The sequence below is a fragment of the Branchiostoma floridae genome, chromosome 3, assembly GCF_000003815.2.
Source record: "Branchiostoma floridae strain S238N-H82 chromosome 3, Bfl_VNyyK, whole genome shotgun sequence".
Taxonomy (NCBI): Eukaryota; Metazoa; Chordata; class Leptocardii; order Amphioxiformes; family Branchiostomatidae; genus Branchiostoma; species Branchiostoma floridae.
This window is the reverse complement of record NC_049981.1, coordinates 17003557-17020423: the sequence shown is the minus strand read 5'-3', so window position 1 is coordinate 17020423 and position 16867 is coordinate 17003557. Positions and strand designations below refer to the sequence as shown.

Here is a 16867-nt window from a genome sequence, read left to right as displayed (position 1 = left end):
TTTTATTGATGTTTTAAACAACCTGCAGTTAGGTCTGGTAGTATACCTGAAACACACGTTATGAGGGAACACCTTCATCAAATTCATGAATATTATAAACACAATATATGATCGTGGCAACAAATATAAAAAGGTATGGATGTTTCTTAAGCTTAGAACAAGGGCATTAAGTGAACTTTGTACAAGAATCACTCAACAAGTGACAAAGTTACGAGCACCTTGCTAATAGGTACATGTACACGTGTACCCTTGAAAGATGACCTGATTAGCATTTCATGTCACACGGAGGAAGCAGGTGGAATATGTCTGTCATTGTAGCTCAATCAAGGGCCATCAATTTGCCATCTCCAGCTATTAGTGGCTAGAACTCTCGCTAAAAGCATTACTGTTCTCCCATTGCCTCCCCATTCAAAATACCAAATGATACCAGGCACGTCCATTTAACAATTACTTTGCGCTTGGAGAAGCGAAGTGTTTTCATTAAAAGCCATTGAAATCTACTTGAATAACCTTCTTATACTCGTATATGCTGCATATTCTGTTTAGAGCCTATTTTGTGCTGGGTAAAGGGTGTTTCTTGGGCTTAATGCAATTAAAGGCTTGGACTATTGTGTATTACTAAGCAGGTCTGCTATGTGAAAGTAGCTTGGAAGTGAAGGTTCTATCCTACAGGCCCAAAATAGCACCATTATATTTCACTGAATGGTACTAAAAAAAATGTGTTTGGTGAGAAGTCAGATTCATCTTTCTTTCTACAATATTAGTATATTCTAAAAGTTTCAGCTGGCACTAGTATGAAAACATTTCTATGTTTAGACAGGCTTCTTAGGTAAAAGCTTTCAACTGTAAATATTGGTATGCATCACATGCACCAAAACGTGAGTTGTGGAGAAGAGGGTTCTTCAGAAGTACTGCATCCATGGAGTGTAAAGCTAAAATCAGATCCAATATGTACAGATTAGGGAAGATAGTATTTTGAAGTGTGCTACATCAGATAATTCGAAAAAGCACCTTTTAACTCGGTCGTCTCATCATTGGTTAGAGCCGACTTCAATTTGGCCGGCCTTATGAGGAGCCTTTGAGGTGTGTTCAAAAGGCTCTCGGTTACGAGATTCAAATTACAAGCAATCTGTTGGGGCTTTGGGGGAGGGGCAGGGCTTATGTTGATGCCTCTCTGATAAGAGATTGCTTGTCAAGTGTGCACCCTTCTCATCTACGGTGAAAGACAAAATTGCTTCTTTCTTGAAAACTTTGTCCAGCCTTTATGCAGTGCGAACTTCACAGGGCGTACGTTTCGAGCTTCGTCCTTGCGGGTTTTGGATAAGATGACTTCTGGAATTGAGGTCAAAGCTCGCGGATGTGTAGGGTCCAGACCTGCTATTTGTTGAAGGGGCCGTCACAAAGACCTTACAATCGATGCACTACAGATATGACAAGCAATCACAGATCGATCCCAGAAATCTCCGCTCCCAAATTCAACAGGTGACCTTCCGATTGCCAAGTCAAGCGAAGAGGTTGAAAACAATTTACCTTACTTTCGCAAAGTTGGATGACCTCTTCAATAGGGCAAAGGGAATTCCGTGACCAGGGTGGGAAAGTCCTGCTTAGCATTCTGGAAATGAGGTGTTTGGAGGTAGAGTGCCCCGGAAGTTGGCTTGGTCATGAACTGTAGGTTGGAGATAATCGCAAACTTTGATGGGGATACGACGTGCCGTGACCGGAGTTCGAAATCCCTGCTTTCGCTGCAGGGAAGGAAAAAATTCCTCATCCAATATGCATCTTTGCTGTCCCACCGCATACATTACATACAATCATCCTCAATTTGTGTCAGTCAAATGAATTATTGTCTTTGTACCTAATACCTCAATCAAAATTCTGGGACTTACACATTAAGGATAGGAGTGCAAAGGGACTTGGAATACAGCATTCTGCATAAAGGGGTTGCGCTTCCTTTTCTTTTTGCTTTGTAAGTAGAATATATAGAACACCATCCCTAAAGCTTTTATGTCCAAGCTTCAGCCAATCTGTAAGGTGTATCAATAAAAGATAGGGAGACATTTGAATGTGCTATATGAATAGTAACACTATTGTCGCCAAACCTCAGCTTTAGCAGCTGTCCTTAAGGGCGCTGACGGATGTCACTGAAGTGGTTGATTGTTAAAACTAGCCTTGAACTTATATCTGTTCCTAAGAGTTACTATAGGTTTGGACAAAGAGTTCCCAAGCAAAGCTGGTGCTGGGAGGAAGATGTGACAGTGGGAAGCTGTCGATGATGTCACATGTTCCAGAAAATAAAAGTCAAAGACAGATTATGTCCACACAAAAAACCTGTCGACATGATGTGGTGTTAGAAACTTGCAAACAACCTTAAAATCTGCAACCAGCACTAAAACACAATCCTAATGCTGCCACTTACAAAGTACACGCCCTTGTGCTGCCTTGACTTTCATCATCATCGTTGCGGGCTACTTGCCCGGACCAGGTCCACTCTAGTCAAGAATGTACTATGCATTTAGTACGTTCCTTGCTTTTTCCTTTCCGATGGCTAGGTTTGACCTAGTGCTTGGCTGTCATGGATTGTATGAGTGGTGCCACACAGGTTATCGCTCAGCCAGAAGTTTGGCAACCCCTTTTGATAAGCCACGGCAGCTCCGTGCTTTGAGTTATAAACGACTACTTAAGATTCTAGGAAACGTTGGGTCAGGAAGATGACTAGGTTTGGCAATTATTCCGTGGCCTTTATCCATCCCCCACCCGCATGCAGGATGGCAAGGGAGAGACAGTAACCTTTTCTGGCCATCACATGCTGGAGTGATGATATGACTACAGATCATTGCCATGAATATTCTGATACAAGGTTGAGTGGATTGGTTGGGTCAACACTAGGGGGAGGGGGGAACTGTATGGCAGCATCCACTTTTGATGGTTACACCCCTATGTTAGGAAACCCATACATGTACATAAGGACATCCCTAAGTTAGGACACCCCTATGCTCCAACACCCCCTTACCTTAACCTAAGATAACCATAACATAAGGGTGTCAATATTAGGAGAGTCAGAACATAGGGCTTTAGAACGTAAGGCTGTGCATTTGTTGACACTTTAGGACCTAAATGTTGCCATATTTTAACCTTTATTACCAGTAGAATTCCTTTAGTCCAGAGAAACATACAAAAGATGCAGAGGAAAAAAAGCAATTTGCATATAGTACATTATATAGGTTGTTTTAGACATTAAGAAAAGGAGGAATGTATGATGTAGCACAACAAGGTCCAGAAAGTCAAGTTGAATGATCCCGACCATCCTTTAATGGCTAGTTTGTGAAGTCTATCTTAAGATGACAGTCTTGTCTCTCTGATATTTTATTGTGGTCACTTCCCTTGCAGTAACTTTCTGTGTCTCCAAGAACTTCCCATGAAAAGACAAAGGATGAGCATAAATATGGAGACGTGTCTACACTAGCCAATTACATCACCACCCCTCTCTCCTGACTTGCTGATAGAAGCCCAGATAAAGCGGCTGTTCCGTGACTCGCCTGAAAACAGCCACTTAGAATGCAACGAGAGTGAAGTTAAGTGGGTGGGCAGAGCTCACAATTACTCCTGCCCCATGATTTGGTGTCGTGTCGTCGCAGATTCGGTTGCGAGATAGCGAGAGGAGATGCAGGAACAAATGGATGGGAAATAGCTTAATCAGGGGGGAGGGGTGCCAATGCACGACTTCAATGGGGTGCTTTAATGTCTTGCACCATTAGTGCATCATTATTTTGTGGCGTGTAAATTTTCAAGGTTGTTTTGAAGAACACAATTTGCATCTAGTCCTTTCAACTTTGTCCACAACAAACAGGAGCAAAAGAATCTGAAGTCTTGACTTTGAACTAAATTGGGAAAAGGTTGCTTTGAAGAACACAATTTACATTTTCTACTTTCAACTTTGGCCGCAACAAACAGGAGCAAAAGGATCCAAAGTGTTGACAATGAGCTTGATTGAGAAACTCGGTTTACATGTTCAAGATTGTTTTGAAGAACTTACAACTTTTTCTTCAACAAACAGGAATGAAAGGCAATGTAGCCTTAACATTCAACAAACCAGAAACTTTATTATGAAGATTCCTCAATATGTAGTTAGGTAGAATGCCATTTCTGTGTAAGACTTATGAGTTACACATGTTTCCAAGCAGATCAGGATTATGATCTTGCTCTGGTAATCCCAGAAAAGTGCAGAGTACACGCATAAAGCAGAGTTAACATTCAGTTGAGAGAAAATCACAAATAGTAATAAATAGACCCAATTTGCTAGGATTCCTATCACTTGATAGATCAAGGAGAAAGGAAAGTTATGATGCAGTTACAGTCTCGTAAACATTTAGGCTCTGTGTATTAATAGCGAAAATATACAGAACAGCTTAATTCAATAAAGTGCTTCACTTCACAGGAAAGCCTTGAGTTGGTTTATAGTCCAGATGATGGCAATGTATTAGATGAATTATGTCTGGTCCCTACCAAAACAAAACTATCTCAAAAAAACCAGGCCAATGTATGTTTAGCCTGAGTTCAAAATCATTGCTTTAAGTGTGTGAATCCTTTTGGAACTGTTTTGCTCTTTTGAGTCTGGATGGTATGAATGGAAATTAAAGTGCTTCATAAGCAAAACATCTTTTATGACTTAACCATGGGAAGAAATATAGTATGCAATAATTTGCTCCAATTAAGCGAGGGACACATTTATTGGCCAAAAGAAAATTGCCTTTGCAATACAAGATTATCAACTTGAAGTACACAATCTTCACTAGGTGTCTGACAGTACATTTACACTTGTTGTAGGTTGTCTTACAATTTTTCAGAAGTTTCAAGCACGCCATAACAGGAGCAATGCAGTTGATTTGTATTCTGACTAACTTGCTGAATGTTGGGGTCTAATCCGGGTAAATCCGAATTATGGTACATTTATAAGACCCGTCATTACGTTGAGAAATTGGCTGCGGAGCCCCAGTGCTCGACATGGATTACCTGGCTCCAATTACAGCTGCAACAGTTCATGCAGCCTTGCCTACATGTACAAGGTCACGAAACTTCCAGAATACGTTAGGTTACTGCACATGGTGAATGGCATTGAACTTATGTGACATTTTTGCATTGCACTGGCTTGCCTAAAGGCTGTTTAGCTTATACATTTTGCCCTTAAGATTGGCACCATTTTGATGTATATACATGACAAGATTGTTCAGAATTTTCTTTTATCAAAGAGTTTTTGTCTAGAGTAATGTACATTCCTCTAATAACAATTTTATGCAAACTTCATCAATTTCAACTTTCGAAAAATCAGACATGTAGGCTTTTGGCTTGTTGTGATTTGTGGGGACTAGCCAAGAAGTTCTCTGACCTTTGGCTTTTCAAACTTGGGGATGCATACTCGATTACCAAAGTCATTTCTCAATATCCCAGCCTATTCAGGAGGTCACAGACTACTGCAAGTTCAGAAACAGTTCCAGATGTTTGATCTGTAACAGACCAAAGGTTGGGAGTAGACTGGAAGTCGTTTGTAATTCTCCTGGGGAGGTTAAGAATAGATTCGTCTGCTTCCACTCCGTCCAGGTGTAAATGAAATCCGGAGTGCAAACTCCTCTACCTGGCAGCTTTGCAAGTCCATTCTCTGTGGCAGACATTCTGCCTTTTCTCTAATCTTTCCTTGTCGTGAGCGTTTAGGATAAATCTCGTTCCCCGGTAGTTGTAACATGTTATGACGGGCAGTAGTCGTGGACCCCCCATCAATGGCTTAACGCATCATCTTGCAGCGAAAGTTTGTCCTTTCGTTGGTCACTTCCAATTTCTGTCTGGCAGTTTAATGTATGCCAAGTGTCTGAGTTCATTAGCCTTGAAAAGCATTTTAACCAGGAGTAAGCTGCCATGGAGCCAGTGTCATTTCAGGGTGTTAGAGTACTGATACACTGGTGAACCTTCAGGATCATTCAATAAAGGATGCAAAAGTCACAAAAGACATAGTCATCTGTCGAAAACTGCATTTACTACCCAAACAAGGGTCAAAGTTTATCACACCCCATTCACAGTCATGCCTTAACTGTAATTGGAGTCTCAGAATCTTATGCTTCCTTCCAGACTTGAGCCCAAAACAACACAGGCAATTTACTTTACAGTATACCAACATACCATAGATTAAATTTCTGTTTCAGTTGGTGACAAACAATTCTAGCCTCTAATCAGACCTCAGGCTGTTACAATTTTGTGATGGTCTGACATTTTCAACAGTTACTAGACCCAGACATACAAAGATGGTAAAGTGTGCATGATGTTCATATTGTATCCAAAATGAACAGCCAGATTACTCAAAGGCTTCTTTGTCTGAGATGTATTCCAACTATGTCTAGTGGCCAAATCTTAAATTACTTAAAGTTACTCTATTTCATCCTTCCACGAAGAAGATCAGGCTAGGATTTAAACTTTAGGGAACACCTCAGCCAAGATAAGGGGATCCCAGCGAGATGCAGTCGTGGCGCCAGGTCTCGGCTCCCCAGACTGTTCAGGGATTTGACAGACCCACCGCATTCTGTCCTGCTTAATTGCTTTAAAAACGGTCATTGATAATGTATAAGCCAATTTTCTAGAGGCACAAAGGAACTTCTTTTCATAGATAGGTTGTATGGACACACAAGGTTGAGCTAATTGTGTTCACTTACATCTATCTCAGTAATGGCCATATAGATGTCAAAGATGTCACAAAGCAATGATACTTAAAGGAACTGGTGCACACATTGCTGCTCTGTACTATTCTCAATCATTACCGAAGCAAATACGTCCTTTTCATTATACAATATTTCAAAATCATTTGTGATACAAACATTCTTTGAATATTATCTCATACTCCCACAAACCTATTTGGATATTTTGAGTAACTTATCCACAGCCATGCAAAAATTTGTTTATTTGTGCACAGAATTTGTAGATTCTATGTCTGCTAAATTAAAAGAAAAACATGTTTTTACAGTCCAGAAATGGTACATGGATCTTTTTAGTTAAACCTATTAGGCAACACACATTCTATGTTCCCAGACTTATTTAATGCATATTTCTGGGAACAAAGTGGTCCTAATTGCATGTCACTTCCATTCAAAATTGACCAGAGAGAAATACATCTTGGGGGAATTTCTTTCGTATGGGTTAGTGATTTTATTTGAGCTGCATGGCTAGTTCCTTTATTGACGTTTCCAAATAATTTGACTTTTGAAAGACCACTAGACAAGTACATTACATTAAAGTTTAAAACAGTTCCTGTGTAAAAGTGTATATTTTGAGAGTTGGTATGAAAATAGATGCATTTGTATACCTTTTTAAAGTTATCTGCACTAACAAAAACTTTGCAACAAAGAATTCAGCACTGTGGACAGAGCCAAACAGTATTAGATCTTCCATCTAATAAGTTTCCATTTTGAAGAAAATATACAGTTATAGAACTTAGAAACATATCTAAGCACTATATCATAGAGAATGTATAAAGTTCTATTTGAGCTTAAGCTATAAATGTTGGTAATATGCATGATTCAAAACAAAGTCATGTTGGATTTGCCTAGTCTTTAGCATTGCAAATGCAATACATACAAGAAAGTGACCTGGTCTTGGCAGCACTATAATTTCAGCACTGCAGACAGACCCCTTACAGCCTGACATCAAAACCAAAACGTTCTTTTGGAAGAAACATGATAGATACCTGCATTAACTTCCTCTTAAGAAAAACAGCCAATATCTCCATGATGCCTAAGACAGATGACAGCCACAGTCAAATGTCTCAATGTTTTCTGCACCCTTCTTACTGCCTCCACCTTTCCTGACCTTAGTTTAGTCAGATAAGGAAGAACATCCTGTCCAAATGCTCTGATATAGCTTACAAAAACGCTGCATGATGAGTCACCGTCTCCCTTGGGCAACCCTGACCATTAAGGACAGATAAGAAGACCCGGATAGATCAGTAGTTTTATGTATAGTTTGCTTGGGGATTTTGTTTATGATGATGACCAAGCCAGATATTTAAGGCTAGCAGGGTAGGGAGATAACGTAAAAATAACCGCCTGCACAATCAGTCAAGGGCTCTGACTGAGGATTGAAGACACTTTCCAGAGAGGAACATTTTATAAATGAAAGGAAACAAGTAATCTGCAACATCTATGAAGGAATTTTCTATTGCTTTTTTTCAATACAGACAAATAAACATTATTATATCTTTTCTATTTTTTCTGGATATGTTTGCTAAGTTTTTTAGATAAAAGAAAACTTTTTTGCAACATTTTGGACATAACTAAGTTACAAGTAACAAAGTTTATTTAGAGACACTTCAAAAGTAGAAGAACTTTTGTTAGGTCTAATACAATGATGGACACAGAAATGAAAGTGCAATCATTGTAATGTGAAAAGTAATGCTAAGATTGAAGGGCTTGAGGTAAATCATGGAAAAGGAAACTATGGTAATCTAGGGTTACTGCTGATTATCTCCATGTTCCAAACGTATACCCATAGTTGACCTTTGTCTTGACAAATGGCTTTGTTGCCTACAAACATTAAGGCTTAAAGGACTTTGTCCAAGAAGTAGACCATTTGACCACAGGGCAAAAAAGCTCTTACTGCCTCTATTTTTATGTTATATTCAGCATTTAGGGTATATCAATCCCATGAAGAGCACTTCCCTTTGTAGATACACATCACCAAGATGATAGCAGCCTCTGAGGGGCCTTCTGGGCCAGGAGTCTCCACAATCTAGAACGTATATGCAGGCTAATTTGTTCCTACGAGATGCTAATCTTCAGATGGTGGATTATCCACCAAACCTTCTGGTCTTCTGTTGAAGGATACACTTCTGTAAAGGCTACACCAGGGCAGGCTTTTGTTTGGTGTGTCTGACTAATTCCTATCTTCTATCTTCCATTTTACATTTCTTGCTGTTTCATAGATAATTGCCATTCACAGCCACCCTCTATAAATGTCCGAGGTACAAAACAGTTATTCTGGATAAAGTTAAACTTTAACTTCCAACACAGAAATTTGACTTACCCAAATTTTTTACTGTTCAACTCCAGTCTTTGCCCAGGAATGGACAATCCACTGCTTCTGTGATGTCATTTTATGCAGATAAGTTGCAGGAAGTCTATGGCGCCCGCCGTCTTTGTTAACGGATGGTTGTGAAGCTCTGACGTAGATGTCTTCTTTGATCCCTATGGCAAAAAAAAAAAGTCTGGTTTCATGTGCAGGATTCTCACTTCACCCAGTGTGATCGACTGTCCAGGAACCTGGTCTTAAGCATTCTCTTATAGACTTCCTGCAACTTATGATCCACCTCTCACCTATCTGAACTCTTAAATGGCTAGTATCAGTCACATTTGTGCAAAATTAGGAAGACCCAAGGGTTGATGAATGATGAGCTTTTTCAAAGGGCACAGCCCCAAAAGAGGTCAAAATTGCAAAACTGGTTGATAATTATTATTTCATAGTTGAAGAGGTAGGATAGCCACATCACCACTAGAGGTTTCATACATGTAGGCGGTAAATCAGCAAAGGCAAGGCATGCATTTGTTACATGTTCTTACATGTTCTTACATGTATAAACATGTGACTGAATGTGAGAGCCATTTATTTGATGGCCACACCTTTGGGACTGTCACAAATTTCCTGTAATACAGTGTGTGGGTGTTCCTTCAATAATCTTGCATGTATACGTAAAGGCTGTTGAACGGGGGTAGAACAACTGAGTTGGTTCTTCATTGTAAAGGCCTTAGATTGTAGTTTATGGATATCTCAAGTTACTCTAGCCACAGTCAGCCTTTTTCTTCACAAATTTTGTGCTATAATATCACAACTGGGTATTCTAAAATAACATATTTACTCTTGTTTACAATTATCATAGTACAGATGTCAGGTAAATAGCAGTCTTTGTTTCATTAGTTTAAAATGCAGAAGATTGAAAACAAAAGCACACAATTACGTCAGCTGAACCTGCATGTATATCAGCTGCACCAGACATCTTATTTTCTTGGCTTTAATGTCTCAACCTTTGCTTGAAGAAGCTGCCACGATAAGGAAAAAGTGTTCAACACACTGGCATGTTTATCGCACAGTTTCACTTAAAGCATTGGTCACAGAGGAAATAGACTTCATTTTGGTCTTGTGGCTGCTGCTTTGGTGATAATACAGTCGCCTTGCTCTTCACTTTGGCTTACCCCAGACATCAATCAGGGCCATGGGGCTCCTCCAGGAATTACTGAGAGTAAATGAAAGGATTTAGAGTTTTGGACAACTTTTCAACCCATGTCTACAACTGTAACTACTGTTCCTGGCAACTGACATGTTAACAAAGTATATAGAATAGTGATGAAGGGATCTAACAAAATAAGCATGAAAAAAATTGCCAATAAAGATCATACTAACTTTAAGTTTGAAAAAAGATGGAATAGCTCTGACTCTGCTCTAAATTTACTTTGGAATTTTCTGTGAACATATAACATCCACATAAAGTATCCTTTCCCCTGAGGAATGGTTCCATTGTGTCATCAGAGGGGATCTCCCGTGACCCACCACCTAGGTGAACGTTGAGCGGTCCCTCGACCTAAACGTGAAGTAACATGGGGTGTAGCCATTACAGCATTGATGGCTCCCACATGCCAGGGTTTGGGTCCATAATCCTTTCGAAAATCCCTGTTAATGGATGATAGACAAGACAAAACTGGTCCTACCACCCTCCCATAAGGCCCGGCCAGTTTGCTGATACCTCCAGGGGTTGCCTTAAAGCACCTGGACAATAGCCAAAACTCCATTTCCGCTCAGTTTGGTGACTGAAAGATGTCACTGTAATAGCTCTTGAAGTTGTGTCAGCCTTGTTTTGTTGTTGTGAATATTCATGTTGTGGGGCTTTTCTTTATTCTAGTACAGACCTAGGACAGCATTACTGCTTTTATTGATAAAGAATCAGTGTTAATAGCATCAACATTTTTCTTATTTTCAGTTTTTCTTATTTTAGTGTCAGTTTTGGCTCTCTCAAATTTGTAGCCTTTTTCACTTCTGAGTGGGAAAACAGCTTGTTCCTACCTTTCCTTCTACTTGGAACCTTCTAAAAGTTTTTGTGTAGAAAAAGAAGATTAAGTAACACTTCCACTTCCCTTACCTAATCCATGCTCCCCTGGGTTCCATGCATGTTTTTTCATGGCCTCCATAATCTATTGGGCTTAAGTATTACCTTAATACATGCAGCGTTGTGTGCTCTTGATCAATTTTAGTAATCCCACTTTTCCCACATGGCACGACTAATGGAAAGTGATTGCAAGCTGGTGTCGTTACATATTGGCACTTAATCTGCAATTAAGACAACCTGTCAGACTTATTCTATCATGTAACTGTAAGTTTCCCTACCTTATGTGAGTGCTTGATACTTAAATGAAAATTTATGGCTAGCTATATATATACAGATAGATGACAGGGAATAAATGCTGTCCAACCTTTTCTCTGCTGCATAACCCTGTTGTAAATGTTGGTTTCTGGGCAAAAATAGGAAAGTTAAGTAAAAATAAAGGAATTTTGTGTTATTGGCTTTTTAAGAAGATTTTTTTACAGATAATTAGGTGGATGTGGCCTTTTGCCCCCCCCCCCCCCTAATATCACCAAGAGGTTTTTGGCTGTAACTTTTTTGCTCTGTGTAGATTTAAGAATATATGATACTTCCAAAATGCTGTTGTTCAACACGGAAAGTTATTTTACGACATATCAAACATGGTTCTAACCTTTTTCAATACTACATCGCTGTACATGTATGTAATTCAAGAACTTGCCATCTGTCTAACATCATACATGTGCATTTTGGACATTATCTAGTCTCCTTTGGGGGCTGTATCTTGGAAATAGTGGACTAAGAGCTGTCATTTCTGGGCCAGCGGAAGCTTTTGTACTACAGGAATTTACATGTTAAGTAAGATAGTGGGAAGCTTTAAGTATTCTCAAATATGGTGATTTTAGCACCCAATAATTTGCCACCATGTGGTAGCTTCATTGGGATCGAACGTAAAGAGAGGGGTGTGGAGAGGCATGTGTATATGCACATCTTGTTTTGTACAAACACTTGCTCCTTCTACATGTACTGCCATTCAGTTTGTTTGTTCATTCTGACCCTTGAAGTGTCACAGTGGCACATATCAAGTTTCAGTAGCAGAGGATAACGTTATAGGTGGGGGCTATTCTTATAGAGAGGGGTTGCTGGCCCTTCCTGCACCTCCTCAAACAGCTGGGGCCCCATTTTACATCCTTTCCGTGAGATGTGTGCAGCCACAACCGAGAGGCCCTTACAGGAGCGAACCGGGGTCTGTGAGGCTGCTACCAGTTGAGCTACAAGGACATCCTTACCGCCATTCTGTATCTATTCTGAATTCATTGGCTGTCCTGAAGATTTGGCACGTGTTCCTGCATATGTCTTTGAGAGTCCTGCCATCAAAAACATCAAAAGAGTCTGAAGTGAAGTGAACTTCAATTACGATCATGGCAGTTATCCAGGAGAACCTGCTGTCATGTGAAATACATGATGTACCGGTTTTGATGTGAGAAGAGATAACTTTGGAACATGAACTTTTCAAAGAAAGCAATGAAACGTACAGCATACAGAATATCTCTAGCACGACATGGCCACGTCAGTCAGATTTCTTTGTTCCAGAGTTTCAAACTTGAATATTTAGATGAAAACAGACTGTTCCGTCGTGTCCTTACCTTTATTTCCCTTTGTTTATTTGTACCAGTCACCTGTTGCTAACACCATGTGCACAGCTAGTAATCCCAATAAAGGAGGCTAAGCGTACTGAAAAGAGAAGACTGCACACACTTTGATAGGGAGTAAATATTGCCTGCTGTAACTTTTTCTCCAAACTTAAAGTTTTCATCTTAACCTCCTGCTCCAATTTACTCTAAGATGTCAGAGAACCAAGGTATTGCAATGTTGTAGCTTATGTCTAATTTAAGGTCCATAAAGATGAATGTAAACTTGCCTTAATAATGATGTTCTTATGTTCTCTCATGTAATTAGATTGGGAAAGGAAAGCAACTTTAGAAATACTGCTCAGTGCTTAAAAATAACATATCTGCTATGCATTTTTTTATATTCTTTTTATATTTTGGATATGAACCTCATGTACATGTATAGCTTTAAAGACTTGCAATCTTGCCAGACCATAAAGACAGAGGTAGAGAGCAGAATATTTGTTTTGAAACAATCTCTCAAAGCGTTAATCTATATTTTAATGTAAGAAACTAAAATCTACAATGCAATATTAGGAACTTAAAGCCTTCAAAGTGTCTTTGATATTGCCTTTGTTCCCATCTTACTCTGTGCTGTAGAGAGAGACCGGACGCCTACCACGTGGGTTACCTCATTTGTGGTACATTCACCTTGCCACCATGTGCCGGGAGCAATTCCCTAATTCCTCATCTGCACTCCACCAAAAAAAGAGACAGAGAGAAATCGATGAAAACATCACTCTCACCGTATCCATGTTCCGGGGCCCCCCATGAATACTTGATGAGGTCAGCTGACCCAATGGGTGACCTCGGCAGGGGGCCAGCCGATCAATCAGGCGATGACATCATGCTTTCCCTCGCATTACATGCCACATTGGGGGGCAAAATGACTTCATTACGACGGACTCCCGGCACTTTCCGTCGTCGTCATGCCTGGTAATTCTGCGATGTGATCGTTGGGAATCGAGTGATGAAGGGGAATTAAATGAATCTAATCCTGTAGCCGCCTTAACAGCTGCAGAAAGGTAGAGGGAGCTTTTAAAAGCCTGACGCGAGTTGTTAAAATCCGTCAAAGTAAATGACAGCAAATAACATCAACGTAAAAGGAAAGAGTGGGGCAGTGCCCAACTGGTGGCCTACAGTACTGCAGCTACAGCTGAGACATTCAAACTAGTTACCTTCAAAAGGGTGAAAATGTAGTCTAAAATACATCAACTCTCTTGTTTACTGAGCTGAAAATTCTTGATCATAACTGTGCAGATGCTCATTTCAAAGTTATCAATGCTTACAGTTGAGGATAGATGATTTGCAGTCTTTAGAATGCTATTTCAGCTTTTAACTTTGTGTTGTCAACATCTACTTTATGTTCAGGCTTTATGTTATGACAGAGAGCAACTACAACCACTGAACTTTCATATATGAAAGAGGGCAAGAAACTAACATTTGCATGATAGAAGAAGCCTTGTATCTTTTTACATTTGTACAGAAAACAGTAAATTTTGTGAAATGAGAAGAAAAGGGAAAATTAAGCTTTATGACTGATTGATTGATTAATGGCATGAGCTTGATTTGGTTTCTTTATTAAAAAAGGCAGTTTTTTTGTCAGTGAAGAAGAAATGCTCTTTGCAAGTCTTCCTGAATCTGAATACTGGTATGGCATACTGGGTTCTGTATAGACATATGGGATGTGTATACTGGAGCTGCATATTGTACATTTTCTCTGCATGTCTAACTTTTAGCTTGTCATGCATTTTGACAAGAAATTCAGTTCCATTTGCTTTCAGTCTGTTATGCCTCAAAATGAAATGTTCTCATAACATCCTACCACAAGTAAATATATGGGAGAATATTCAGCAAGTCCACTTATTTTGTATCTGGGTTTGACAAGTTTTAAGCGTGCCTTGCATCTAAGATATGCCACTAGCATTGCTTTATGACGTAATCTGACTTGTGTGAGGGATGGGGAGCCTAGCTTTATATACGGCTTGCTGCATCATTCATAACTTATTAATACTATTCATTGAGAGGATTAACCGGAGATTAAATAGAGAGATTGAGTTATTGCAGAAAATGGGACTGTCACTGCGTAGGATCCATCAAAGAGAGGTTGAAGTGCGGAAGACTTGTTTACGAGGATTTTGCGAAGGCTTTATTATCTCGTTGTGACACTGAAGGATATGGAGAGGTTGCCCTTGGCAAATAACTGTAGTCGGGTCGTTGTTATTTTGCCACTTAAGGAGAATACAAATGTTTTTCTGCCACTTCAAGAGAATACAAATGATGCTTCAAAACAATGCTGTGGAGATGATTCAAAATGGGTGGGGAGGGGGGCAGGATAGGATACCAGACAAATATATCACTGTACAACATTTCTATGAATTGATTTTCACATTGAAAATGGTCATTTAAGTATTATTAATTCCATTAATTCAAATCTCTTGCAGCTAGTCTTGTCATATATCATTTGTTTGCTTGAAAATTATTTTATGGTAAAAGGATAAAGAAGGTTTTAGCAGTGTTTTGAGTCTGTAGTTGACACAATACAGTAGTATGCTAGTTATACAATGGAAATGTCATGATTTTAGACTTAATCAAACAACCTCAAAAACAGAATTAAAGAAATGTCAAGAATTATGTGTGTAGTGTTTAGATATCTTGAAGAAAAGTATTTTCTGTGTGCAAACTTGCATTGACAGAATTGATATCAATTTGAGCACCATTATATATATTGGGGTATGTTTTGGCATGTACAGCTAACCAAAAAGCTGTGGATGAATACTAGTCCTAGCTGGTGTCTATGTGTCTGATGCAACCTGGTATCCCCGTCATTATGAAAAAATACCATTCTTATCTCCAAGCTATTTGGTATCTCATCAGAGCAGGGCAGGCTATTCAATTGGGCCGGTGGACCCAAGTATTGATTTTTAAAAGTTGAAATAATCAGAGGCTGGAAGCAATGTCTACAGGACAATGGATATGAAATACCAGGGGTCAAAAATTGTGTCGCTGCTTATTCAACATGGTGCGGTGAAGAATTCGCTGCCGAGCGAGCCTCAATCAAAACTTTTTGCACACAAGTCTTGGATATTTTCCATTTACCATAAGATATGTATTGCTTGATGATTCTGAATTTTAAAAGATATTGATATAAGGATAGCAACACTTATGGGGAGTAGTTTTGAATGCATTTTTTTAAACATTTGTCATTACAAAATCTGCTGATTTCCCTTCTGCCTTCTTTTCAAGCCTAGCAAAAGCTCAAGCCAAACAAAAGTTGTTCAAGGTGTTAAGAGGAAAAAGTAGCCTGCCTTTGCTGCCAATCAAGAAGCTCATTTGCATTTTGACAGGATCATAGATCTTATCCCCAAACTTTCCATTATAACATGAGACATGCCCTACACCTCTGCAGACACAGTGTCGACGCTCGCATCAGAGCAGTCGTCAGACATAAGACAACATCATTGATCGTACAATCACATACAGACACATTGGTTTAGACTTTACGTTGGGTTATCTTACCAAAATCCCCCTTAATTTGAAAAGATGAATGCCAATTGATTTTCCAAATTGTTTGAAAGAATTATTGCAGTAATGCTTTGTAATTTTCTGTGCTTGTAGTAATATTGCTGGATTACCATGATGTCAAATTGTTACAGTTTTAAAAACTAACTTTTCCAATTGCTATATAGTACAATTTTATATAGCAACTGATGTATCTGCATGCATGAGAAGTCATGGTTTTCTACCCAAAAACGTCATTCTTGATGAAAAAGATACCACCATTGTTTTGGATTTTCTAAGGTATACAAAGGACCAATGTATAGCTTACAGAAAGTGATATGACTGTTAATCATCATGCCCAATAGAAGACATTTGTTTGCCATCTATTGTACATATTATGTATTGTTATTATAAAAGCAGACAACATTCATTCATTTTACCACTACATTACACTCCTTGACCTGTTTTTCCTGTTTTTCTGGATATCTATGGAGATATTACTTAATGCTAGTCCAAATGATAAATGCAATCTATTCTTGAAAGCTTGTTTTAAAGTGTGTATTCTCTGTTCTGTGGAGACTTTCATCCATACAAA

The 16867-nt window shown here is 39.1% G+C and overlaps 1 protein-coding gene across 10 annotated transcripts in view; it reads left to right on the top strand.

The window, feature by feature from the left end:
• The window catches only part of LOC118410906 (CUGBP Elav-like family member 3-A), a 233547-nt gene that overhangs the window by 141274 nt on the left and 75406 nt on the right, over positions 1–16867 (top strand). The window lies entirely within an intron of this gene.